The 27,849-nt window shown below is 47.3% G+C and overlaps 1 protein-coding gene across 1 annotated transcript in view; it reads right to left on the reverse strand.

The window, feature by feature from the left end:
• The window catches only part of LOC147666488 (SWI/SNF complex subunit SMARCC1-like), a gene marked incomplete at its 3' end in the record, with an annotated part of 254,856 nt that overhangs the window by 146,440 nt on the left and 80,567 nt on the right, over positions 1 to 27,849 (reverse strand). The gene's annotated exons all lie outside the window — the stretch shown is intronic.

Consider the following 27,849-nt stretch of genomic DNA (forward strand, 5'->3'; position numbering starts at 1 on the left):
ATAGTGAGCACCGGGGTGCCACTTGCAGTCACCTTCCTATTCAGCCCTGCCTACCCAGGATACACAAAACCCTGTCGGGGTCGGTGCTAGCACCGCTCCTGACAGGAAACCCTTTGTCCAAGCTCTCCTCGCTGGAAGGACTCCCAGCAGCAGGAGGTCAGACTTGTGTCTGTGGTGGCAGCATCCATTTTGTGATGCTGAGGCTCGAGTTAACTTTAACCGGGGTTCACAGTTACATACATGTTGTGTCCCTCTAGAAGGGTGGAATGCTAACCCCGTCGCCAGAATTGGCGAGGGGTTAGTATTCCAATTCGTATGACACCTTACTCGACATGTTTTGATAAAGCGATACCAAAGATAGCAAATAACCGCAAGGATTATAATGCACTTAAGAGTATATGGTACGCGTTATCATAGAACAGCTATTAGGACTTGGTTCCGCAAGCTGCAGACGGGCGCGGCTCATGCCAGAGCACCTTCTCACATGATTCCACGCACTCTGCCTTCAGGATTGTTAAGGCCTGCCATAGGAGTGACTGATAGGAATCTATGTGTCCATTTTAGGGTTAGATATAGGTATACTATATCTACAGCAAAGGGTGATTACACCACTTTGCCCCAGCTGTCGTGCAGCCAGTTGTGTCAGATTTAGATGGCCAGCCAGGGGTGGCATAAAACATGCTGCAGCCCCTGGTAGGCCCTGGGTACACCTATGCCCTGAGTTACAGGGTCTGATAAGGTGGCCCAGTACGAATTGGTAAATGCACCTAAGGTACACGTGTCAATTTAGTGAGAGAACAGCAAGGCTGTGGGTCTGATTAGCAGGCCCACAGCCAGAGAAGTCGTAAACCAGTGAAGCAAAAAGCAAAAATCTGGGGTGATCATAGGATTGCAGACCCTACTCTCCTACAGCCAGGTTCTGAGCTGGGATGGTGCAGTGAGCTAAAAAACGGTGATGGATCAAGCCCTGATCTTTGGACTGGGTAAGAGTGGTCTGCTTAATTCGGACACTCTGTTCATCACCACCCCTTTTCTGAATCCTTAAGACTGCAGCACCTGCGAGCTGTCTGAAACCTGTAGAAGAAATATCAATAGCACAGTCTATAATTTCAGAGGAGATTTTCTCTCCCTCTTGCACGATCTTATGGGCTTCTGCCCTGGAGGACTCCGGAAGTAGGTCAACCAAAGCCGCGATCTCTGACCACATCTAATGGTCATATCGTTCAAGGATGGCCAAGGAGTTTCCTGGCAGCCATAGTGGTGAATTTCTTTCCAATTGTATCCAGGCGGCGACCCTCCTGATCCGGTGACGAAGTCAACGGACTTGCCGGGTTACGGGACCTCTTTTGGGCGGCTTGCGTACTGACAGAGTCAGCTTTCGGTTGTGACCCAAGGCATGCAGGTGAATCCGCAGGCGCCTTGTACTTCTTGTCAAGGCGCGGAAGCACGGCCGGGATGGAGTTAGGCCGTTCCATAAGTTTAAGTCCCTCCTGCCATATAAAGTCCATTATTTGGATGGTATGCCCTTGCTTCAAAGGTTGATCCTTGAAATAATAAAGGAAACAGTCTGCTGTTTGACGTCCATGGGCAGATGAAATCGCTTCGCAGCTCTCACTATTAAGTTGTGGAAACCCCCAATGTCCACTGGGGGAGAAGCCAGGGGAGAAGCAGGAGGAGGAGACTGGGTCTGGCCCGATAGTTGTCCCAATCTGTAAGGACAGCGTTGTCGTCCTGGTCTGTATCATTGCAGACGTCATCATCATCATCAGTACCAGGATCAGGAAGAATTGGTGATCTTGGCTGAGCCACAGGAAGTAGCTCTAATGGTGGAGGAGGGGGAGTAGGCGAATTCTGTGCAGAAGGTGGGAATCGACGATTATAATAGTCTAACATGTGCTGAAGGTTCGATATCAAAAGACATTGGTATTTGTGCCGTAGGAACCTCATGGTCAACATCCAGCTGGTCATCGTGAACTGGGAAGAGCGAACCCCTGTCATCATTGTCTTCATCCTCAGTCATGATATTTTATTTTGAGCTCCGAAGGACTAGTTGCAGGACGAAAGGTGTCCTCAACATAAGACCCATCCGAAGATTCCTCCTCTGCAGACGCAAAGATTCGAGCAGGGGGCCAGATCCACCTTGAAGAGGACTCAAAACCAGTGGAGCGGTACGTTTTACAATAGAAGCCGACACCACAGTAAAGGTTGTTGCAGTTGCCAGAGAATAGTGTCCCGTCGACGGGCTCGTGGTCAAAGCAATCTTCTATGGATTCGCCAATGTAGAACAAGGCGTCGACAAAGAAGTGGAAGCCGTCGACAGAGCCTGAACTTTTCCTGTCGATGATGCCGTCGACGGAGCTGTCAAAGAGGAGGTGGTAGTAGACGAGGCGACCGTCGACGAAGGTGGTACCGTCGACGAAGGTGGTACCGTCGACGAAGGTGGTACCGTCGACGAAGGTGGTACCGTCGACGAAGATGGTACCATCGACGAGCGTCGCGTCGACGAAGCCTTCGTCAACGAATGCTTCTTTGGCAAGGTCGTCGACGAGACGGATATCTTCGCCGTCGAGATCTTCACAATGGAGGTAATGGGTCTAACCTCTTGGTTCGTCGTCGACGATGCGGACGTTGTCGTCGTCTTCTTCGTCGACACAGAGCATGTCGTCATCATAACATCGACGGATCTTGTCGTCGACGACTCGAGCGTCGACGAGCTCGTCAACGAGCTGCCACTCGTTTTAGACGACGAGGACCCAGATTGGGACTGCGACGCCAGAGAACTAGGTCCCATAGGCGTTGAGGCCAGCAGATGCCATGGGGAGACAGATTTGAACGTCCACAAACTTCTTGCTTTTTAGAAAAGGAGAAGGCATCTCAGTCTCCGACCCACGTTTAAGAGAGGTCTTGGAATGGCAGGAAGACACACTCTCCATATCAGACATAGGATTGTCTGAAGTCTTCAGCTTCTGTAGCCACAAAAGGAGACAGCCTCTCTATCTTTTAGAGTCTTAGAAGAAAAAGTCCTGCAAAACTTGCAGTTCCTCTCCTCATGGTCTGGGTACAGGCAATAGATGCACTTTTTATGAGGGACCTCATGGAACAGGCAACGTTTTCCACAGGCAGAACAAGGCCTGAATAAAGATTTCTTTGTTGAAGACATTTTTGAAGAAGATGAAAAGTTTGAAGATTGAAGAAACTGACCAGAGCTCAGGGAGACTCCCATCACACGATGTGCGGTAGAAAATCTGAGGGCTTGAGCTTCTGAGAAGGTTCTAGAGGGTGCTGCAGCCTGATTGGCTGGAATGTGGACCATTATAATGACATGAATATGTTGCTAAAGTGAATTCTCCCTTAAGGCCTCTATGAGCCTATGTTGTTCTTTGGAACTTTAAAATTTCTTATTTATGTCTATTTATATATATTATATTTATATGTATATGTATATTTATGATGTTATATATATATTACCTACTGGCGGTCGCCAGTAGGTAGTTATAGTTAGGATTGGCTACCATAGGAAATCCGCAACAATCTACTGGGAATAACTCTTGCGCCGGTTGAGGAATTTGTGTGTAATTTTCCAAAATTTTGGCCAGCTCCGCTCTGCTCCTTCCGTGGAACTTTCAGGGGGATTCGTGAAGTGGGGACTGAGAAAAAAGGGGGGTCCCAAAACGTGTTTTCCCCATGTTAATTTCAATAGGACGGTCTGACAAGTCTACAGCCCGAACCGCTGAATGGAATTATGCCAAACTTGGCAAAATTGTAGGGACTGGAACGCAGATGTGCCTTTGCTATATTTGGTGGAAATTGCTCCAGTGTTTTTTTTGAAAATTAACTTCAAAAACACATATATATCTATAGGCGCGCACCGAGCGCTCACCGGTACGCGTACCGGGGAGCGCACCCGGCGCGCTACAGGAGTGCGCGAGCGGAAAGGTGATTGGCTGTCGGTTGTCTTTCAACATTCTAAACAGTCTGGAGAGTCCGCCATCTGGTGTCTCGGTGTCATCTTGTTACAGTAACACACAAATGATGTATATAACTTTACAGAAACACACAGACCCTGGATGAAGTCATCAGTGATGTCATTTGAGATGTCATCATTGATGTCATCAGTGATGTCACTGACCAGGTCATGAATGATGTAATATGTGACCTCATCAGCAGTGGATTGCGGGCGCGCGAGTTATAGTGAGTCCAACTAACTAGAACGTGGAAATTTCAATGGTTTTGTATGAGTAAAGTGTTCAGCTAACTAACTGGTGTGAAACCTATGGTTTTTTCAGTGAATATATATTACTACTATTTTATGTACCGTGGGACTCCCACTTCGACGACGGGGAATTATTCAAGCATGTGAATCTATGAAAGACACCCTAATCCTGGAGAACTTGGACGCCCACCTCACGCGCTGACGTCAGTTCTTGTACATAGCTTTCCGTCCCAGGAACGCAGAGCCATGCCAGAGACCGACACTGGTGCCATGAAACTAGGGTTCTGAAAGGGATGTCCTTAACCTTAGATATCGGTTCAAAGAACGGGGAGGATGGGTGGGGCGGTAAGGAATCTAACACTAACTACTGTTTCTTACAGATATATCGTTACCGAAGATAAGTAATTTGTGCATCTGAAAGAAACAGGTTAGTGTTAGATTCCTTACCTTAGAATAGATACCCCAACAATACCAACCCCGGTGGTGGGTCTGCAAACCAAGATTACAATAGAAATCCCTGGAGAACGGAACAGCCGAAAAAGCCATCTCTCCGGACTTGGCTGTCCTGGCAGTAGTGTCTAGCAAACGTGTGCAGTGAAGCCCACGTAGCTGCCTGACAGATGTCCTGCAAGGGGACTCCCCGACCCAGGGCAGTAGTAGCCGCCATGGCCGGAGTGGAATGGGCCCTCAGCCCAACAGGATGCTCCTTTTTTGCCAAGGAGTAACAGACCTTCATGCACAACACGACCCACCGAGAGATGGTCTGTTTGTGCACCGCCCGTACCTTCTTCGCGCCCACGTAACCAACAAAGAGCTGGTCGTCCACCCGGAACTGGCGTGTGCGGTCAAGATAAAAGAGAGCGCACGTTTTAAGTCCAGACGGTGGGGCCTCTCTTCCTCATTCGAGGAATGCGGAGGCGGAAAGAAGGTGGGCAAGGTGATGGACTTCCAGATATGAAAGGCCGTAACCACTTTGGGCAGGAAAGAGGGACGAGTTTTCAAGACAACTTTGTCAGGTTGGACAGAAAGGAAAGGAGGCTTAGAAGATAGAGCCTGGAGCTCACTCACTCTACTGGCAGAGGTGATGGCAACCAGGAATGCAGACTTAAGAGTCAGAAGACGTAGAGGGAAACTGTGAAGTGGCTTGAAAGGAGCACACATCAAATAGGTGAGAACAAGGTTCAAGTCCCACTGAGGCATCACGAAAGGAACAGGAGGAAACATGTGCGTGATGCCCTTCAAGAATCTATTTACAACAGGGGACTTGAAAAGAGAAGGCTGATCAGGAAGCCTCAAGAAGGCAGAAATGGCACAGAGGTAGCCCTTAATAGTGCCCAGAGCAGTGCCTTGCTGGGCAAGAGAAGGAAGATAGAGGAGAACCTCTGGAAGGGGGGCAGAAAGGGGATCCACAGCCTTTGCTGTGCGCCATGCCACAAATGTGTTCCACCTGCAGGAGTATACCGATTTTGCGGAGGGACGCCTGGCTGCCAGAATCACATCACGTACTTTAGGAGGTAAGTCAAATCGCCTCAACTGCTGCCGCTCAATCTCCACGCATGGAGGAGGAGGCTGGACAGGTTCGGGTAGAGGACCATCCCCTGCTGCTGCGACAGAAGGTCCTCCTGAAGAGGCAAATGAATCGGAGGATCGACTGACATGCTGAGTAGCTCGGGATACCAGTATCTTCCTGCCCAGTCCTGAGCCACAAGGATGACTTGGGCCCGATCGCGCCTAATCTTCTTCAGCATTCTGGGCAGAAATGGTATAGGCGGAAAGGCGCACAAAAGACCGCAGCTCCACTCGCGACGAAAAGTGTCTCCGAGCGAGTGCCGCCTTGGAAATTCCAACGCGCAGATCTGAGGACATTGCACGTTCTCTTCGGTGGCGAATAGATCTAACCAAGGCTCTCCCCACTACTGAAAGACGCCTCGCCATTCGTGATCCATCATGCACTGGCGGCTGAGTTTGTCGGCCCTGGCATTCAGGGAACCTGCCAGGTGTTAAACCACCGGGGTGACGCCATGGTGTTCCAGGACTTGCCTGAGGCGCAGAGCCTCTTGACAAAGGGTCCACATCCCCATTCCGCCCTGTTTGTTGCAGTACCACATGGTGGTGGTGTTGTCTGTGAACACCTGCACTACACTTCCCCAGACAGAGGGAAGGAGTGTCTTCAGTGCAAGCCGGATTGCCCGCAGGTCCAGAAGGTTGATGTCTCCTCTCTCACTCACTCGTCTCCTCTCCCACTCACTCACTCGTCTCCTCTCCCACTCACTCACTCGTCTCCTCTCCCACTCACTCACTCGTCTCCTCTCCCACTCACTCACTCACTCGTCTCCTCTCCCACTCACTCACTCACTCGTCTCCTCTCCCACTCACTCACTCACTCGTCTCCTCTCCCACTCACTCACTCACTCGTCTCCTCTCCCACTCACTCACTCACTCGTCTCCTCTCTCACTCACTCGTCTCCTCTCTCACTCACTCGTCTCCTCTCTCACTCACTCGTCTCCTCTCTCACTCACTCACTCGTCTCCTCTCTCACTCACTCGTCTCCTCTCACTCACTCGTCTCCTCTCACTCACTCGTCTCCTCTCACTCACTCGTCTCCTCTCACTCACTCGTCTCCTCTCTCACTCACTCGTCTCCTCTCTCACTCACTCGTCTCCTCTCTCACTCACTCGTCTCCTCTCTCACTCCCTCGTCTCCTCTCTCACTCCCTCGTCTCCTCTCTCACTCACTCGTCTCCTCTCTCACTCACTCGTCTCCTCTCTCACTCACTCGTCTCCTCTCTCACTCACTCGTCTCCTCTCTCACTCACTCGTCTCCTCTCTCACTCACTCGTCTCCTCTCTCACTCACTCGTCTCCTCTCTCACTCACTCGTCTTCTCTCTCACTCGTCTTCTCTCTCACTCGTCTTCTCTCTCACTCGTCTTCTCTCTCACTCGTCTTCTCTCTCACTCGTCTTCTCTCTCACTCGTCTTCTCTCTCACTCGTCTTCTCTCTCACTCGTCTTCTCTCTCACTCGTCTTCTCTCTCACTCGTCTTCTCTCTCACTCGTCTTCTCTCTCACTCGTCTTCTCTCTCACTCGTCTTCTCTCTCACTCGTCTTCTCTCTCACTCGTCTTCTCTCTCACTCGTCTTCTCTCTCACTCGTCTTCTCTCTCACTCGTCTTCTCTCTCACTCGTCTTCTCTCTCACTCGTCTTCTCTCTCACTCGTCTTCTCTCTCACTCGTCTTCTCTCTCACTCGTCTTCTCTCTCACTCGTCTTCTCTCTCACTCGTCTTCTCTCTCACTCGTCTTCTCTCTCTCTCGTCTTCTCTCACTCGTCTTCTCTCTCTCTCGTCTTCTCTCTCTCGTCTTCTCTCTCTCGTCTTCTCTCTCTCTCTGATCTCTTCTCTCTCTGATCTCTTCTCTCTCTGATCTCTTCTCTCTCTGATCTCTTCTCTCTCTGATCTCTTCTCTCTCTGATCTCTTCTCTCTCTGATCTCTTCTCTCTCTGATCTCTTCTCTCTCTGATCTCTTCTCTCTCTGATCTCTTCTCTCTCTGATCTCTTCTCTCTCTGATCTCTTCTCTCTCTGATCTCTTCTCTCTCTGATCTCTTCTCTCTCTGATCTCGCTCTCTCTGATCTCGCTCTCTCTGAACTCTCTCTCTGATCTCTCTCTCTCTCTCTCTCTCTCTTTCTCTCTTTCTCTCTCTTTCTCTCTCTTTCTCTCTCTTTCTCTCTCTCTCCCCCATGTGACCCTCCCATCCCAGGAGGGACGCATCAGTCACCACTACGTGCTACGGTTGGGGTAGGGAGAGAGATCTGCAGCTGACCCAATTGCTGTCCGTGAGCCGCAACTGTCTTGCAGTGCCCTCCGAGATCCGGACGTGGTCTGACAGGTTGCCCTGATGCTGTGCCCACTGGAACTTCAGGTCCCACTGCAGAGCCAGCATCCGCCACCGGGCGTGATGCACCAGAAGGATGCAGGAGGCCATCAGCCCCAGGAGCCACAGCGTCAACCGGACGAGACCCGGGATAAAGGCTGAAAGATCGGAATCAGAGCCTGAATATCTCGAACCCGCTGCTCGGGAGGATAAACCCGAAACTGCGCTGAATCCAGAACCGCTCCGATGAAAAGGAGCTTCTGAGAGGGACTCAAGTGTGACTTCGGCATGTTGATGGAGAACACCAGCAAGTGCAGGAGATCAGCCTTAGTCTGGAGGTGGGAGACGACTGTCTGGGGCGAGCCCGCCTTCAACAACCAATCGTCGAGATAGGGGAAGACTGAAACCCCTAATCTGCGCAGATGAGCTGCGACCACCGCCATCACTTTCGTGAACACCCGTGGGGCGCTGGTAAGGCCGAAGGGGAGCACGGTAAACTCAAAGTGCTTGTGGCCTACCGTGAACCACAGGTAACGTCGATGCGCCGGCAGGACGGGGTTGTGGAAATACGCATCCTGCAAGTCCAACGCTACCATCCAGTCTTCTGGGTCCAGGGCAGCTAGGACCTGAGCCAAAGTCAGCATCTGGAACTTCTCCTTCCGGAAGAAGCAGTTGATGCCCCGGCGGTCCAAGATAGGACGTAGGCCTCCCTTGCCCTTCTTGGGTACCAGAAAAGTAGTGGGAATAGCAACCACGTCCTACTTCTGGCCCAGGAACGCGAATGACTGCCCCCTTGGCCAAGAGGGCCGTAACTTCCTCCTGCAGAAGTCGCAAGTGATCCCCGACATGCGGTGGTGCTGCGGTGGCATGGCTGGAGGTAGCCTCGAAGGGGAGGGAGTAGCCCCTTCGGACGATTTGCAGCACCCAACTGTCCGATGTGATGGCGAACCCTGCCCCCTACTGGAGTAGAATGGGCCTGAAAACTCGCACTAGGAGGATTTAGAGGCAGATGCTGCGGGGGTGGGTGTGGACTGACCTTGCCGGTGTTCCCCGGCACCGCCACGGTGGTTACCACGTCCGTGTTGAGGTTGGTTCTACGGCCTGTGGCTAGCTGGACGAGTGGGGGCGTCCCTTCCTTGGCCACAAAAGGCAGAAGTTTGCTGGAGTTGGACAAGGCCTAAGGACTTGGCCGTAGCCCTGGAGTCCATGAAACGCTCCAGCGTACTGTCCGCCTTGTCGCCAAAGATGCGGCGGCCATCAAAGGGCATGTCCATAAGGGTGGTTTGGACAACCCCCGAAAAGTTGGCGGACCTCAGCCAGGCGTGGAGGCGAACCGCCACCATCGCCCTACCCAGCGAGTCCATGGTATCGAGTCCACACCGAATGGAATAGCGTGCTGCATCCAGTCCCTATGCTAGGGCCTGGGTAAGCTTTGTCTGGACCTCCACCAGGCACTGCGGCAGCACTTCCGCAACCGTATCCCACTGAGAGTGGGTGAAACGACCCAAAAGGCAGGTGCTGTTGACAGACCGCAACCCCAAACTCAGTGAGGAGAACAGTTTCTTCCCAAACAGATTGTACCTTTTGGATTCCCGAGGAGCGGTCGGGAATGCTGTCTGGGAGGTAGAGGCCTGGATCACTAGGCTCTCTGGGGTGGGGTGAATGGACAGGAAGCTGGGGTTGCCCGGAGCCGGGCGGTGGTGTCGGGCCACGTTCTGATCCACAGGGAGGCCTGTGGAGGGCTTGGACCAGGTGCACAACAAAACGTCAGTGAGGGCTTCGTTGAATGGCAGTAGAGCCTCCGAGGAGCTTGCCTGCGGTTTAAGCACCTCAGTGAGGAGGTTAGTCCTCATGGCCGCGCCAGAGAGCTAAAGAGCAAAGGCCTTGGCTGCCCTAGTCAACACCACGCTGTAAGCAGGCCCCTCCTCCGTAGCCACGGTAGGAGGGGGGACAAATCCAGTATCAGGTGAAGTGTCCAGACCACTGGCCTCCCCCAGCTCGTCTGCCCTGTCCTGGCTCAACTGGCACTGCAGTGCCAGAGGGTCCTCAGAACCCGCCTGGTCATCCATCTTCTGATAGTCAGGATCAAATAATGGAGCCGGCGTTGTCAGTGAAGGGCTCTCCAATCGGCGTCGAAGACGGCGCCGGTCCGACGCAGGATCCGGACCGGGGTTGGGACCAGGGACAGCGCCATCTGGGGACGGCGCCGGGGCGACACCCTTGGTGACGGCCCCAGCAGATGGGTCGTACGGTCGACCGGCGTCGTCACGGATCCAGGCCTGGATCCTGAGGGGCCCTGCAGCGTTGGGACCAGAGTCGTCAACGGTGCCGAGGCCGAAGCACCCGACGGCGCCAGCCTGCTTGGGTTCCCAGACGGACCTGCGGGGCCCGAAGGCGCCTGGGCAGGTTCCGGAGGGAAGCGGGACCTCATGGCCGTGAGAAAGGTGCTGATCTCCTCTGGCGCCGCGTGCAGCCCAGGGACCGGCAGGTATGGAGCTGGGCGCGGCGCTTGCGGCTCCGGTGGTGCCGCCCCCGGCAGCATCGCGCGAGAGTCGGAAGAGTGCATGTGGAGTCGGAAGAGCGATGTCGCTTCGACTTCTTGTGCCTCGACTTACCTGAGGACTTGGAACCAGACGAGTGGTGTTGACTCGCCGAGTTGTGATGACTGTGGCCCCGCGACCAATCCCTCGACCTCCTCCTGGACCAGGACCTCGAGAGGTGTGGGGCCGACTGCCGGAGCTCGAGACGCTTACGGGACCGCTCCCGCCTAGCCTTCCGAGGTCAAGGCCCGGTAGTGGGGGCACGACTTGTCATCGTGGTCGGCCCCGAGACAGTAAAGGCACCGACGGTGGGGTCTGTAACCGACATCAAGCGGTTACAATCATCGCAGGGTTTGAACCCAGGCATCCCTATCGGCACCGAGAGTCGAGGGATCGACTCGAGAAGACCCAAAAGAGATCAAAAAGTTTAGTCAAAAATTGATTAGGAGTACTGTTCTTCCAGGATCTGCGCTTGCTGGCACGGAAAAAAGAATAACTGACGCCAGCGAGAGCGGCGTCTAAGTACTCCGACAAAGTCATCCCAGCGATCACGACGCCGACGACTGACGCAGAGCCGCAGACGACTCCTCCCGACGCGCAGGGGTACTGCTACGCAAATCTTTCCGGATCCAGTCTAACGCCTGGGGCTATTCTAAGGTAAGAAATCTAACACTAACCTGTTTCTTTCAGATTTACAAAGCAGGTTCCACTTTAAGAGTAAGGGATTGTACCAGGGTAGTGGCATGAGAACTGACCTGCTATTTGTTTTGTTCCTTCTCTGCTATCCATCCCTTTCGCCCCCATTCTTGTTTCTCTTTCATGAATATTACTTCTGAAGTTGAAATGGTGGCTCTTTTGCTTTTTAGCAATGAGTGATGTGGAAAAACACTACATGGAACTTAACATTTTGAATGAGACATCTATGATCAGTTCTAGCTACCAGGATAATTGATGTGTTTGCTATTTTAACTCACAAAACGTAGTAAAGAATATATGAATATATATAAGATCACTGGGTTCTAGGTGCCAACTCAACAATTTCCTACTCCCTTTAAGCACTTGACTCGAACAGTAGAGGTGTTTAGTAACCAATTATCACTCTAGGGGGCCTATTCCAGAAGACTGTGTGGCGTTAGAAACTCACACTGCAGTCTGACTGTGTAAATTATATTTAATAAATCAATAGTCAGACCGTTGCTAACTATTAGAAAATGGGGTTCCCAGTATCAGTGCTCTTTCACTAAAAACATGTCCACAATTGGTACTTCTGCCCCCCCCTGTAAGTCCCCAGTAAGTGGTGCCCTGAGACCCCCCACCCTAGGACCATGCCACTGCCCCTGGAGCGGGGATGCCCCAGGGAGGTGAAAAAATAACCAATTCGACAAAGCAGACTGCCTGTGTGCAATGCCAGCTAGCACTGCCTAAGATATAGGTAAGTTGTACCTCTAGCAGGCCTTACCAGCCCGAAGACAGGGTGCACTATATCCCAGGTGTGGTACCACCTACATGAGCAGATATGCACCTACAGTATCAGGGTCTATTCTTTGAGATTGTAAGTGCCAGGGGAGCCATAGAGAGCACATGGACTGGGAACTTGACAACTTGAGTACCATTGCATCATGGGACGGGGGACTGGGACAAGGTTTGTTGCTTGGGCCGTTTAGCAGCATGTAAAAGTCTAGGGGATTTTGCATCGTCTGCGAAAGTCAGTGCGGCGTTATGGTACAGATATGAGTAATTTGGTGTGGCCAAGTGAAGTGAGAAGTAGTGCTACAGCGCGCTGTCAGTGCTTTCTGACAAGCAGACTTGCAGCTATGTAACTATGCGGCGCCCACTAAAAACAAGCACAGGTCCACAGTCACAGTGCAGCAGAGTTCAGTTTCAATGTAGCAGTACAGCAGGCTACCCATCAGGCGTCCACTTACCTCCTCCTCCTGGTCTTGCTGTCTGCCGCCTCCACCCACACTGAATTAAACTGTTGCAATTATAGGAATAACTGAGACTTAGAGAGTATCTAGCTACAGCAGTCATAGGCTTCTCAATGCAGAATTTAAGGCTGCTGCCCCACCCTCTTGCAAAGATCCACTCCACCCTAAAGAATTGCCCCTGTGGCCCACAGTACGATGTTATTCATGTAAACGCTCTTGTAACACGCAGCGCATGGCCGTCCTGGAGTACACCTCAGTCCACCAGCCTCCGAGAGGGAACCGGGCGCAGTGAGGGAGCAATGAGGACAGCGGCGTTTAAGAGTCACCGAAAGGCTTCACCTGAACAGAGCTCAACGGTCAGACCTCCACCTTGCAGCTTGCTTAATGTATGGGTGGACATGAGTACGGTGTCAGGGGGAGGGGAGACGAAATGACCAAAGTATACGAATATGTAGACATTTATTAGACTCCAATCTTTGCATACCTTCACTAGGGAACCAAACTTTACTTCAATTAAAGCTCATTGAGCAGAATTACAAATAAATTTTGAGAAAAAAAAAAAAAGAGACCCTCAGGGTGTATGACCAATTTGTACAAAACTTTTTAAATGATCAAAATGTACACATGGCAATTGGGGGTCTTCCTCAATGGGTTAAGGGGAAAGTCCATCAGGTCAGAACACTTTTGATGTGATCCTGTTGTGCCTATGGAAGTTTATTACCTTATATATTTTATATGGGTTGACCATCTGGCCATTCCACTTAAACTCATGAGCCACACCAAACGGTTTAAGAAACGCATGCCCCCAAAGAAAAAACGAACAATGGCTAAGGATACATCAGTCTTCTTCAAAGGCATCATTATATAAAGCGCTGGTAATGGTCAACATCACCACATGGCGACGCAAACGGCGTGAAAAAATAGTGCTTTAATCAAGTTTTAAAAAGGGGTAACGTCAACAAGCAGTATTCTGTTTTAATTAAGCTCTATCTTTAATGAACACTAATGCAAATAAGTAAAGTTAACCAAGGATGAAATTATGAAAGGGCAGATAAAATGTCATTTAAACATGAGAAAAAGTTATAAAAATGCAGTAGTAAACATTTTCGACTTTCTCATGCAAACACATTACAACTTACCCTAATAACGGGGATAATGTGTGTGCAATAATTCTGTTCCCAAAGCAAAATAAACTATTAAGCCAAGTAGGGTGAGTGTATACCCGCAATTTGATGTGAAAATTTCAATTATGACTAACAGATTTCAAAACACAGGGCCCTAAAGTTCCAATACTCCAGAAGACACCATGGTGGGTACTGGTCCACAACATTTGTCTTCACTGACACCATGAAAACAGTTGCAACCTAACTTGTCTATTCAAGTCCAGTATACTGTGTGCTGAAAAGAACAAAGTGCACTGGACACACATTAACCACTGACAATGAACAGCCAACTTCTGAAAACCCTGAACGGTGTCAGTGACTTCTTTGGGGTGAGGTTCTTGTAGGAGAAGTGCATTTTTGGGCGTAATAATTTTCAACCATTATTTGTTTTGGTGGGAAAAACTCAGTAGCTGAATCTGCACCCCCTCTCCTCGCCTTAAGGCAGGACCTAAAGCCAGGCCAATAGGGAAATGGGCCAAAAAGACTGCATCTGTATACGTATCACAAACCTGAATCCCTTGTGAGGGAATATAATCACGAAGTTGAAAGAGCCAATGGGTTCCAAAGCACAACTTCATGGAGTAACATTAGAAAAATAGCCAATATTATATGCAATCTAGCAAGAGGGAGATCTAAAACCTTTTTGTGGTATCAAAATCCTGCTCTTTTTACTTACCTAAAATGACAAGGAAAATGCTACTTACCAGTATGCATCTGTTCTTGGCATGTAGAGCTGCAGATTACTACACTTCGCATTAGATCGCCACCTGGTGTTGGGCTCGGATGATGGCATGTTGTTGTAGTCTTGGAAGAAGTCTTTTGTAGTCACGAGATAGGTGACTCCTCCCTTGGACGATAGTGCGCATGGGTATCGGATCCATCCTTCGATTGTTTTTCGCGATGATGGGAAATGATGGAGTTAGTAGAAGTAAAGAAAAGCATGTCCATGCGTGTGCATTTAAGTAAGATATAGTGGAACAGATACAGGTCCCGGGGAGGCAGGAGGGCGTGTAGTAATCTGCAGCTCTATATGCCAAGAACAGATGCATACTGGTAAGTAGCATTTACCGTTCGAGGCATATGAGCTGCAGATACTACACATAGCTTTGATTGTGCAGCATTGTCTCCCCTAGCGGTGGTCACCTGTATCTGTTGCAGTAGTTTGAAATAGAGTTTTAAGGACAGCTTGGCCTACTGCAGCTTGCTGCTTGGCTTGCACATCTACACAGTAGTGTTTAGTGAAGGTGTGTGTTATAGACCATGTTGGTGCCTTGCATATGTCCTCTAGGGGAATGTTCCCTAAGAAAGCCATAGAGGCTCATAGTTTGCGTGTGGAGTGCGCTTTAGGAGGAACTGTTAATGTATGTTTTGCTTTTTGATAGCATATTTGTATACATTTTACGATCCACCTTGCCATTCCACCCAAAGAGATGGGGTTGCCTTTATGAGGTGGAGAGAAAGACACAAACAATTGTTTTGTTTTTCGAAAAGATTTAGTTCTATCTATATAGTAGAGAATAGCTCTTTTAACAACTAGAGTGTGTAAAGCTCTTTCTGCTACAGAGTGAGGGTTTTGGAAAAACATAGGTGACTCGACAGATTGGTTTAAATGACTTTTGGAAGGAATTTAGGATTAGTTCTTAGAACCACTTTGTTACGATGTAGTTGTAAAAATGGTTCTTGTATTGTGAAAGCTTGTATCTCACTTACGCTTCTAAGAGAGGTAATAGCAATAAGGAAAGCTGTTTTCCACGTTAGGAATTGCAATTCACATTTGTGTAAAGGCTCAGAGGTCCCATGAGTCTTGTAAGAACAACCTTTAAGTTCCACATTGGAGAAGGAGCCAACCTGGGGGGATAATTCTTTTTAATTCTTCCATAAAAGCTTTAATAGCAGGCACTCTAAAAAGAGGCAGATGTTGTCTGTTTTGTAAATACGCTGCAATTGCTGCCAGGTGCAGGAGTATGGATGAATATGCTAAATTACATCTTTGTAAATGTAAAAGGTAGCAAATGATATTCCGGATAGACGCGTCCAGGGGATCAATTTGGTTATTGTTGCAATAAATGGCAAATCTCTTCCATTTAGCAGCATAACACGCTCTGGTAGTAGGTTTCCTGGACTCTTTAATGATGTTCATACAGTCTGGTGGTAGGTTAAGATAACCAAACTCTAAGACTTCAGGAGCCAGATCGCTAAATTCAGTTGATTTGGGTCTGAGTGTCTGATGTCTCCATGGTTCTGTGTTAGCAGGGATGGTGTGAGACGTAACCTTTGGTGTGGAACTAGAGAGAGTTCTAGCAGTGTGGTGAACCACGGTTGGCATGGCAATGTGGGAGCTACTAGGATTAATTTGAGAGACTGTTGTCTGAGCTTGCGTACTACTAATGGTATTAGTGGTAGTGGCGCAAAAGCGTGCGCAAATCTGCCTGACCAGTTCATCCATGTCGCATTGCCCTTAGACAGTGGGTATGGAAACCTGGCGGCGAAGGTTGGGCATTTTGCCTTTCCTTGTGTCGCAAACAGATCTATGTCTGGATGACCCCACTTGTGGAAAAATTTTGAAGAACTTGTGGATGTAGTTCCCATTTGTGAATTTGTTGAGTCTGCCGACTCAACAGATCTGCTGTGTGATTGTGAACTCCTGGAAGGTGTTGTGCTAGCAGATATATATTTTGTGGAATGGCCCAACTCAAAATGTTCTGTGAAAGCTGGGACAGTTGTAGAGAGTGTGTGTCCCCCTGCTTTTGTATATAATACACAGCTGTCATGTTGTCCATCCGGATTAAGACAGCTTTGTTTTGTACTTGTACTTGGAATGGTTTGAGTGCTAAGAATATTGCTAGCAGCTCTACATGGTTGATATGGAACAATCGTTGTAGAATGGTCCATTGTCCTTGTGTCGTATGATGTAGGAGATGGGCTCCCAACCCTGTGAGAGATGCGTCTGCTGTGAGTACTATTTGTAGAACAGGTTCGAGGAACGGCCGCTCTTTTGTCCAGTTTTTGGTGTTCCACCACTGCAGAGAGCGATGTATGCGGCTGTCTACCAACACCAGGTCTGTTAGTTGCCGTTGAGCCTGGTTCCATTGTTGTGCTAGACATTCCTGTAATGGACGCATCTGCAGTCTTGCATATGGTACAATGAAGATGCAAGATGCCATCATGCCTATTAGTCTCATGAACACTCTGGCTTGGAGAGAGTGTTGATGTTGGAAGTTTGTGACTAAGGCTTGAATGCTCTGTATCCTAGCTGGACTGGGATACACTAGAGCTGTAGAAGTGTTTATTGTAGCCCCTAAATACTGATGTACATGAGAGGGATGCAGGTGCGACTTGGTATAGCTGATTGTGAACCCTAAGTCGTGCCGTGTTTGAATTGTCTGATGTGTGTGTTGGACACACTGATTGAATGACTTGGCTTTTATAAGCCAATCGTCGAGGTAAGGGAAGACATGTATTTGTTGTCTCCTGAGATGTGCTGCTACTACTGCTAGGCACTTAGTGAATACTCTTGGTGCCGTTGTCACTCGAATGGAAGGACTTTGAACTGATGATGTTGTCCTTCCAGTACAAACCTTAGATACTTCCTGTGAGCAGGATGTATCGGAATGTGAAAGTAGGCGTTCTTTAGATCTAGTATTGTAAGGAAATCGCTTTGTTGCAGCAATTGGAGCACCTGTTGTAAAGTGATCATATGAAAATGATCTCATTGTATGTAATGATTGAGGGGCCTGAGGTCGAGAATTGGTCTTAGTGTCCCGTCCTTCTTGGGTATTAGAAAATATAGCGAGTAAACCCCTGTTCCTTGCTGTTGAAAATTAACCATTTCTATTGCAACCTTTTGAAGAAGCGACAGAACTTCTTGTTCGAGCAGAGTAAGGTGTTCTGCAGACATTGGACGCTGCCTGGGTGGTATGTGTGGAGGGGTTGATAGAAGTCCGAGGCAGTAGCCATACTGGATGATTTGTCTTACCGACTTGCCTGTTGAGATGGAATTCCAGACAGGTAGGAATTGAGTTAATCTGCCCCCCACAGGAGTGGAATGCTTTCGGGGAAGCGGAGGGAAGTCATTGTTTTGTAGTGGAAGAGGTTTGATTATTGTGGTTACCCCGACCTCTTCCTTTGTTGTTGTTTTCTCTATATCCTCCTCTAAAATATCCCTTGTTAGAGGATGTTTGTATGTTAGATTTGAAGGATGTTGTATTGCCTGCTCCAGTCTGTTTGGAGCCTCCTCTGTAGAAGGAGCGCCGAAAGGAACTTTTAGCTTGTGTGGACTGTAAAGCTCCCATAGATTTGGCAGTATCTGTATCCTTCTTCATCTTTTCAAGTGCTGTGTCTACCTCTGGTCCAAACAGTTGATTTTGATTAAATGGTGGATTTAAAATGGTAAATTGCACTTCCAGTTTAAATCCTGAAATGCGTAGCCACGCATGTCTTCTAAGTAGGACACTAGTGTTTACAGCTCTAGATGCAGTGTCTGCCACACCTAGTGCGCACTTGATCGAGGCATTAGAAATTAGCTTGCCTTCTTGTATAAGGTTGTTTGCCTGCTCCTTATATTGGTCAGGTAGATGTTGTAGTAGTTTCTCTAACTGATCGTAATGAGCCCTATCATATCTTGAAAGGAGGGCTTGTGTGTTAGCTATACGCCATATGTTGGTAGCTTGTGCTGCTATTCTTTTGTCTGAAGCATCTATTACTTTGGATTCTTTGTCAGGTGGGGTTGCCTCACCGGACGTTTGTGAGTTTGCCCTTTTCCTAGCATTTGACACAACTAGTGAATCTAATGGTAGTTGTCCTTTAATGTAGGCTGGATCTGCAGGTGCAGGTCTAAATTTTTTTCTCAATTTTAGGGTTCAGGATCCTAGTACGTACAGGGTCTTTAAATATCTCTGGAGCATGCTTGATGACCCCTTTAATCATGGGAAGAATTTGAATAGACCTTTGCGATTGGTCAAATGTGTCCAACAGAAATTTTTCCTCTGCCTCATCAGAATGCATAGTGACCCCAAGTTAAATGGCAGCTCTATTCAGCAGGTGACCAAAACCAATGTTATCTTCTGGGGGAGAAGGTTTCGATGGATATGACTGTGGGTGACTGATATCTGTCACATCCTGTGGGTTTTTGGTTTTCCTAGTCTGTATCATCTACAGGGTAAGAGAAAGGCTCATCTGGGTCCATCCCTCTCCCTAAACTATACTCAATCATTTTGAGGTGAGTGTGAAGACAGAAGAGGAGAATGTGGAGGAGAAACCTGTGGTGAATTGTTAAGAGGAACAGGGGATGAAGGAGAAGGAAGTATAGGAGAAGAAGGGTGCATAGGAGATGTGGCAGAGTCCTTCCTCTTGGCAGGTACTGCAGGTGTGGGTGTTGTATCTGCCTTCCTCTTCTTGTGTGGTGTAGTGGATACATGACCTGTCTTTGGGTCAATGTAGATCTTTTGCAGAGGATCTGGTTGGAAAAGGTCTTCCCCTTTTGGAACCTTAGTCGGTGCCGATGTTTTCGGTTCCGGACGCGTTGCTGTCGGTCTTTAGCCTTAGGAGATGTTACAATATTCTTTGGCGTGGTTTTCGGCACCGACGATGTTGTTTTCAGTGTCGTAGGCTGTTTCGAGGGCGTGGGCGCATCGGAATCAGGCCTTGTCGGTTTCGGTACCGAAGACTATGTCTTCGGAGTGGAAGCTGGTCTCGTCGGCTTCGAGGCGTCTGACGCTAGCTTCATATTTTTGTCTTTAGATGTCGACGGTTTCGGTGCGGAGACTTCTTTTGGTTTCGGTGCCGAGGGAGCTGGTGGGATTGGCATGTGCGGCTTGCTCGGTACAGAGCTACCGGAAGGCTTAATTACTTTCCTCGGAGCCGGGCTCGATGGCAGGGCTTTCGAAGTGGTTTTTCGGTCGCGACTGGGCCCCGTAGGCGGAGTGTTGACCTTTGCCTTCGATCTGGGTGCTGTGTGTGGTGCAGGGGCAGTAGTACTAACGCGCTGAACCGATGGTATGGAGTCATCTGAGTCGTCTGCCTCATACTATTTGGAGATGATCCGAATCTTCTTCAGGAACGAGCGGAACCTCCTCGAAGATATCCACCGGTTCCGGAGCGGATCTCTGCATGTCGTGTCGACGGGCCCTCCGATCTCGGATGGTTTTCTTGGATCGAAAGGACGCGCAGGCTGTACAGCTAGATTCGTTGTGTTCTGGTGATAAGCACAGGTTGCAGACCTCGTGGTGGTCACTGTGTGGAAACTTTGATCCACACTCGGGGCATCTCTTGAATGGCGTCCTTTCCATGAGGTGTAGGCCTCACAGAGTGGATAGGCCCAACGGCCCTCGTCGACGACCGGAATAGAGCTGATGGAGTCGAAACTATGTTAGTCGATATCGAAGGTAGTTAGTTAAAGTTTTAATACGTTTTTTGCGCTTCGAAGTGCTTGATTCGGTGTTGGAAAGGACCTTCTTCTGTGGTATTCCCCTAGATTTTTTCTGTTACTGTTTTTGTTGGCCACAGAACTCTGTACACCATACATATATTATCCAGCGGTAAAGTGCTTGTGCTTTCCCTTTAAACTTGACGAAATTGGTATACACTACTATCATATTTAACTTACCTATGAGTACCTAGTATATAGTACAAAGTGTACTCGAGGTCAGTAAGTTCAATGTAGGGCCACATGAATTATGCGATTCTGCGGCCACAGATTTTTTCCGCATAATTATGTATTTGCCACCTTTGCCACATAATCTTTGCCCAGACAGTATGACTAGTAAAAACTGACAACATTGATTAAGTAATATTATCAAAAAATGTGCATCATAATTTGCCTTTTCTTGCTGCATAATTTAGCCGACCCCCCACATAATTTGGTTTTCCACTACCACAAACTTTCAGTGGCACTGGTTAAATGGCAGCTCTGGTTGGACTGTTCCCATGAGGTGCAGAGTCATGACAGATTTGCATATAGCGGTGTCTGAACTGGGGTGGCGAAGTGAGCTAAAGAACGATGATGGATTCAACCCAGATCTGTGACTGGGGATGAGTGTTTGAAAAGTTTCAGCACTCCGTCCATCATCTCCTTGTGCTTTACTGGTTAAATGTCACCAGTAGGCTGCAGCACACCTTGGGTCACCCACTGCAGTGACACAACAAACCTGATCCCAGGCTTACCATTGTAGCCTAGCAAAGCAGTTTTTAAATGCCAATTCAACCTGTAGAAATAAACCCTGTTGAGGCCCAAAACTCCTTTTAAAAACTAATAAGTCACCCCTAATTTAAGAATTAGTTCTCATACAGTAGGACTGCATACCATTTACAGATAGAACATGTACTATGTGTAAAGCAGAGAAATAAGCAAAAAGACTCCAGCAAATCCTATCACTCGACTGCCCTCCTAAACCCAGACACAAAACTCAATCGAAAATCTCAGTAAGCAACTTGACCCTCTCCTTCCTAACTTAATTGACCGGACCAAGTTGCTTTTCTACACATTGGACACAAAGCACACAAGATCTGGAGCCTCGGCCAACTTGTTGAAAAAGTCCATAGAGTGAATTTCCCCTCCGGCTATTATCGTTAGACACTTAGATAATATTTGACAGGGTGAGCTGGGTGTTTTAGATCTGTGTTTGACAAGATCCACCGAATCCCACTATAATGGACAGGATCATGGCGGCATACACCATTCCAAATGCAGTTATCCGGATCAACATTCAATGCACAGACCCCATAAAACTAGAGAAAGGCACCCCATTCAGAGGTTGTATAGACACAGTCAACTTATTTGCTGACTGTAGGAAGCTGGCTCTTTATATAGTATACCAAAAAGGAAGTACGCTGTGTAAAGAGTCTAGGTATACCTTATGAGGGGACAGGGGGTTGCTCTAGCAATATCAAGGTGCTCTAGCTAGTGTAGGAGTGATCGAGCACCCTTTGGTTTATCAGAAAGGAGTGTTAGACATTTGATGTACACACAGTCAAATGATACACAAATTCAACAAGCATTTGCAATGAGAAAGGTCTCGCATTAGGAAATTTTGAGCTATTGGTAAATGAAATTTTTTTATTTCGGTGTTGGTTTTGAAAATAGCTAAATTAATAGCTTTGTCATTTACAATGCCAATAGTTATAACTTTCGCAAATGTGACACCTATAGCATTTGTAATGCAATATGTGTTGTATTTACGTGACTTAGATGTATTGCTATTACAAATAACAATGGCTTTGAATTTTTTTAAATAATTAATGCTTAAATAAAAGTTATTGTAATTTATAATAGCAATAGCTTAAACTTTTGTAAATAACTTTTGGGAAGATTGTGTTGTGTATTTTATTGTGACAAAAAACCAAGAACAGAAGTGAAATATTAACATCTTTTTGTGACATTTGTAATAAAGTTTGAGACATTGAGAGAACATATTTGAACCAGTTGTTGTTGAATGGTTGCACAGATTGAGGCTGTGAGTGAGGGCGCTAGAGTGAGGGCGATAGAGTGAGGGCGATAGAGTGAGGGCGATAGAGTGAGGGCGATAGAGTGAGGGCGATAGAGTGAGGGCGATAGAGTGAGGGCGATAGATAGATAGATAGGGTGAAGGGGCATGAGAGAGTAAAATGGAAACTGAGGAAGAGTGGAGAGGCCAAGACAGCGAAGGGGCAGGAGAGAGTGAGACAAGAATAGAGAAAGAGTGGAGAGGCCAAGACAGTGAAGGGGCAGGAGAGAGTGAGACAGAAATAGAGGAAGAGTGGAGAGGCCAAGACAGGGAAGGGGCAGGAGAGAGTGAGACAGAAATAGAGGAAGAGTGGAGAGGCCAAGACAGTGAAGGGGCAGGAGAGAGTGAGACAGAAATAGAGGAAGAGTGGAGAGGCCAAGACAGTGAAGGGGTAGGAGAGAGTGAGACAGAAACGAAAGGCACATGGCGAATTGCGAACAAATGTGAACATTAACAATGCAAAAAATACAACAAAGCAAGGCAAAGTTGTGGTGTGCATGGACCTACACTGCATGCAGCTCTGCCACACCCAGGAATACCCAAAGGTTTACTCACCTTGATCATTTTACAGCCGAAGGAGCATTAAGCTAGGTATCCATTCAAGAATCAGATCTTGAATGTTAATAAGCTTTTTGTCACTGGCATACAGGTAGACTGCCACATTAAATTCTTATATCATAAGAGCCAAGAGAGATAGGGAGGGCTCTTGCAGAAATGACAAACTGTTTTTTTTTAGTGCGTAAAAGAACTAGGCTGGGCTGCTTGGTTCTGATCAGAGGAAAGATTCTTGCACTTCAAAAGGGTCTTCTGGATGAAGCAGTCATACAACCACTCGAGAAGAAGCAAGCATAAAACCACTGGAGAAGATGGTCAACTGCCTAACACAGCTAAAAGGTCAAACATTAGAGTTAATTATGATTGTTCTCAGATCATATACCGAAACTACACTGAAAGGACCAGAAGTACTTTTATCCAGGGAAGGTTTCTTTAGCAGTAGATATAGGACAGTTGATTTGAGTTTTAAAGGAACTCTGCTGAATTCAGATGGTTAATTACTTAAAGGAATAATGTCCTTTATTATATGAACAATCTGAAATAGACAAGAATCTTTAGGCGAGCCAGATGGCTACAGGAAATGTTTTTCAAGGGGATAAAAACTAGTGCACGTTCAAGCTTATCTTGAGCCCTGCTCATTTTGGGTAAGTGAAATAGTTTAACAATATCTCAATTAGCAAAGACGCCTCTTATTTTTTCCACTTTGAAATTTTGGAAAATTGTAAGAGTGAATGCGCCATTTAGGCTTAAGAAGAAATATCCATTTCTTTGACATCAAGAGGTGTCGAATTTCAAAAGAAAACATTTCATAATGGACGTTATTAGTCTAATTAATCCTCAAAAAGTAATATTTTGCCTGCTCGAATAAGTACTCTCACTTGCCGGCTTTTTGCTTTTTATATTCTAAACCGTTTTACCTCCAAAGGAGTTTCTATGCCCTAAAAGAAACTTCTCAATTTTTAGGTAAAGAATGAACAATTGACATTTAAGAAACATAGTCTTGATAGAGAACAGTGATAAGAGGCCCAGCTCGTCTAGGGGACCTGAAATAATATTGCAATTGCACAAGAGTTTATCTGCTGTGGCCCTGGCAGCTGTGTGCTGGGTCTGATGGCTTAGTGGACAAATGCGTCCACTGTAGAGGCCTGTGTTCGACCCAATAGTCACATGTTCAGGTCGATAAAATGAGGACCATTGATTAGCGTAACAAACATGTTATTCAGCACCAAGATAACCTTGGGTGAACGTGGGCTTTACAAATACTTGTTATGTTGCTATCAAACAACAAAGCCAGCACAATCACAGGCATTAGAAAAAGGTGGGTAACTCACTCTCTAGCCACGAAATGTAGCCGTCAGGTTTTCTTTTAAGATTCTTGATTCTTATCCATTTCTAAATCTGGTGCAGAAAAGTTAGGAATAATGGTGAGCCAAAGGAAAACGTTTAAAATTGAACGTTTCCTAAAATATATGGGAGTAGGGTATTCATTTGGGGGATGTTCCCAACGTTAAGTTCCTAGGCACAATTAGCCTGCTAAATAAAGAACGACATCGGATGACAAGTTATTGTATGCAAATAAAAGAAATGCGTTACTTACCTGTAACTGCAGTTATCCAGTATTAGTGTCTTTCATAGATTCACATGCCTGAATCATTCCCCGTCGTCGAGACGGGAGCCTCCGGTATATAAAAAGTAATGTCCTATAGACATACATATAAAGGAATAGGCCTAAGGGTCTCACCTTAGTGTCCTATCTAAGTCCTTATGTAGGAAGGACCAAAGCAGAGTAGGCCCAAGGGTCCCACCTTGGTAGCCTATCTGTGTCCTTTTGTAAAAAGGACCAAAGTAAAGAGAACCAACCAATCAGCTACTACCTCCTTCTAGAACCTTCCTGTCAGGAGCCTCAGTCTCTCAGATTTTCGTACGCACCAAGCTAGTTAGGCGCTAACTAGAGAGATAGGTGAGTCCTTCCAGGGGAGGCGGGAGGGCGCATGTGAATCTATGAAAGACACTAATACTGGATAACTGCAGTTACAGGTAAGTAACGCATTTCTTATCCAGTATTTGGGTGTCTTTCATAGATTCACATGTCTGAATCAGAGTAGCAAGCAATACATTATGCACATTCTGTGATGGTACATCATATATGAGTCTGTAGATAATACATATCACACGACTGCAAATCACCAACATGCAAAATCATGTAGTATCTAGGAATAAAGAAATGTGCATACCAGTAAAGGATGGTGGGATGTAAGAATGCTCACCTCACTGGAAGAGATGGCGAAGCACTGCTCTGCCCACTGCTGCATCCCTCGTCAGCTCAGTTTCCAAGCAGTAGTGCCTGGTGAAGGTGCGCGGGGACTTCCAGGTCGCCGCTCTACAAATGTCCAGTATCGGCACTCCAGCAAATAGTGCCGCAGACGTGGACATGGCTCTTGTGGAATGGGCTTTGACTCGTGCCTCCAAAGGCCGCCCAGCCTTGTCGTGGCAGAAAGTTATCGCTTAAGAGATCCACCTTGATATACTTTGTTTCGTCAGGGGCATGCCTTTTCTTGGTCTGCTAAAGGCAACGAAGAGTTGGGATGACTTTCTGAAGTGTTGTGTCCTGTCGATGTAGAATTTGAGACTGAAGAGTTTCCTTCTTCGTTGCGTCCAGTATTCAGCTCGACGGTACTGCAGAGCACACAACGGGACGCCCCAGTAGCACGCGCTTGACACCGGAAGAACAAGTCCAGGGGCAGCTGTGAGACGTTTGCTTCCCGCCTTCAGGAAACCCCAAAGGATTTGGATCTCGGACGCTGGTGGACCCGGTTAGCGTCTTCTGACCTTTGAACGCTTTCACTTCAGACCGCTACCTCTTGCCGGACCCGCTGCGCGGTGCTGTGCTGTATGTGGATATTGGTGAGCAGAACTGGCTAAAACGCACTGAGGGCATCTCAAAAACAGGGCTGCGAGCGCGCCTGCAGCAGGACTCCAGTTCCCAAGAGTCCCTGCTGCTCATCTCACCGCAACCACCTGGTGATGTTCTCCCTGTTGGCCACGCCCCCCTCCTACCGTTAAAAGCCCTTGGACACTGACCTTCGCTGGATAACATCTCCTTTGTGGCTGTTTTTCAGGATTTGGATCTCTGACGCTGGTGGACCCGGTTAGCGTCTTCTGACCTTTGAACGCTTTCAGCGCTTTCAGCACTTCAGACCGCTGCGCGGTGCTGTGCTGTATGTGGATATTGGTGAGCAGAACTGGCTAAAACGCACTGAGGGCATCTCAAAAACAGGGCTGCAAGCGCGCCTGCAGCAGGACTCCAGTTCCCAAGAGTCCCTGCTGCTCACCTCACCGCATCCACCTGGTGACGCTCTCCCTGTTGGCCACGCCCCCCTTAACCACCCTGCTATAAAATACTGAACGTCACCTCCGCTGCGCGGGAGAGCGCCGGGACAAGCCCGGGACAAGGGCGGGACCGACTGCGACCGACAGAGACCGATTGAGGCTGGGCTGGGCCACCCCCCTTTATTAGTCCTGAAACAAACAAACTAGAGTGTTTAATGTTTACTGCTATTTAGCGGAATATATTGTGTTTCCTTCTTATTCTATTCAAGGTGGTACCGTATATTGTTCCCCTAGACAAGATGACTACTAAGAAATTGAGATCAGGAAGAGTTCTAGTTGGTAGAGCCTGTTCTAAAACTAAATCTAGCCCCTTGCGAAACAAAGATGGGTCAGCTTTACAATTAAAAAGTAAATGTCAACTATACTCTTTATGGGATAAGGGTAAGGACAAAGTAGACCGGGAGGGGGCCCTCACTGAAATTATTAACACCAACAGTAAAGAACAGGTGAGAGATCCCTCTGTTACTAAAAATGATAGTACCCTATCAGGTATCATTGTCCTGCCCCCTTTAGATGATATATTTAATAAGAACCAAGAGGGAGACCCTGCCCATCTTTCCGAAACCAAAGATAAAGCTGTAAACGTTGCAGATTTAGGTATCACCTCTGTTTTCCCTGTTGTGGCTGTAGTACATAATCTTCCTTCTCCTTCTAAGGCAGATCAAAAAAACCATCCTGGTACTTCTTCCTCCCTGCATATTCTCCCAGAGGATTTCACCCTTCCCGATATAAACTTTGAGTCCCAGAAAGGATTAATTAAAGAACAGAACTCCATTATCTCACAGGATATGGTAGCTACTCCTAGGTTACATCTCTATAGCAGTACCCCCTCAAAAAACTCAGAGTTCTCCACCCCTGAAATGAATTTATTTCCCAGCCCCACTCATATTCAAAATAAAGACCCCCTAAACTCTTATATACGAGAAGATAATGTCATATCTAATTCCTTAACCTCTTTAGAGCGGCTCATCTCATCTATTTTACAGCTTTTGGAAAGATTAGTTAATGGGTCAGATAACGTATTTGATACAGTAACCCTGATTTTAAAGGCACTGCTGAGTAATAACACAGGATTGGAAGGTGTCATCCATCCAAAAATAATTACCCCATCCAAAAACCCAATTAAGGAAGGAAATAAGGAAGTAAAAGTAAAAACAGCCCTTGAGGTATCTTTACCGTCAGATCACCTGGTTAAAGCTAACACTCATACTGCAGTTACTTCTGAATCTTCCGTATATAGGAATGAGAATCCAATTAACGGTAATTGTGTAGCTCTTATTAGCCAGGAGATCGAGGCCTTATCACCTACGGAGGATAATTTGACTAACACTTTCAACCCTATCTTCCCCATTTTCATTCCCCAAACAAATAAAGAAACACCAATCCTCCCTGTTTTCTCGGATAAAATTTCTCCGTTAAAGGAGAAAAAATCTGAAATAGCAGTATCTAAAAAACAACGATGCAAAAAAAGAAAACCAAACCGTAGATTTTATAAAAAAAGACAAAGGAAAATTACTTTTGAATGTGAACAAGAGCCTTCGTTGGATAATTCCAATCCTGTGGATTTGGACTCTAACTCGTTACTTGAGCCAGCGGGAACTTCAAAGTTGATCCCCACAGAGATACAAAAAGAATTTTTATCTCACATAAACCAACAGCATCTCGATGAGCAGATCAAATTGGTGAAGGATCAAAATTCAATTCCAATTATA

This window comes from Lissotriton vulgaris, unplaced genomic scaffold, assembly GCF_964263255.1.
Source record: "Lissotriton vulgaris unplaced genomic scaffold, aLisVul1.2 SCAFFOLD_3084, whole genome shotgun sequence".
NCBI lineage: Eukaryota > Metazoa > Chordata > Amphibia > Caudata > Salamandridae > Lissotriton > Lissotriton vulgaris.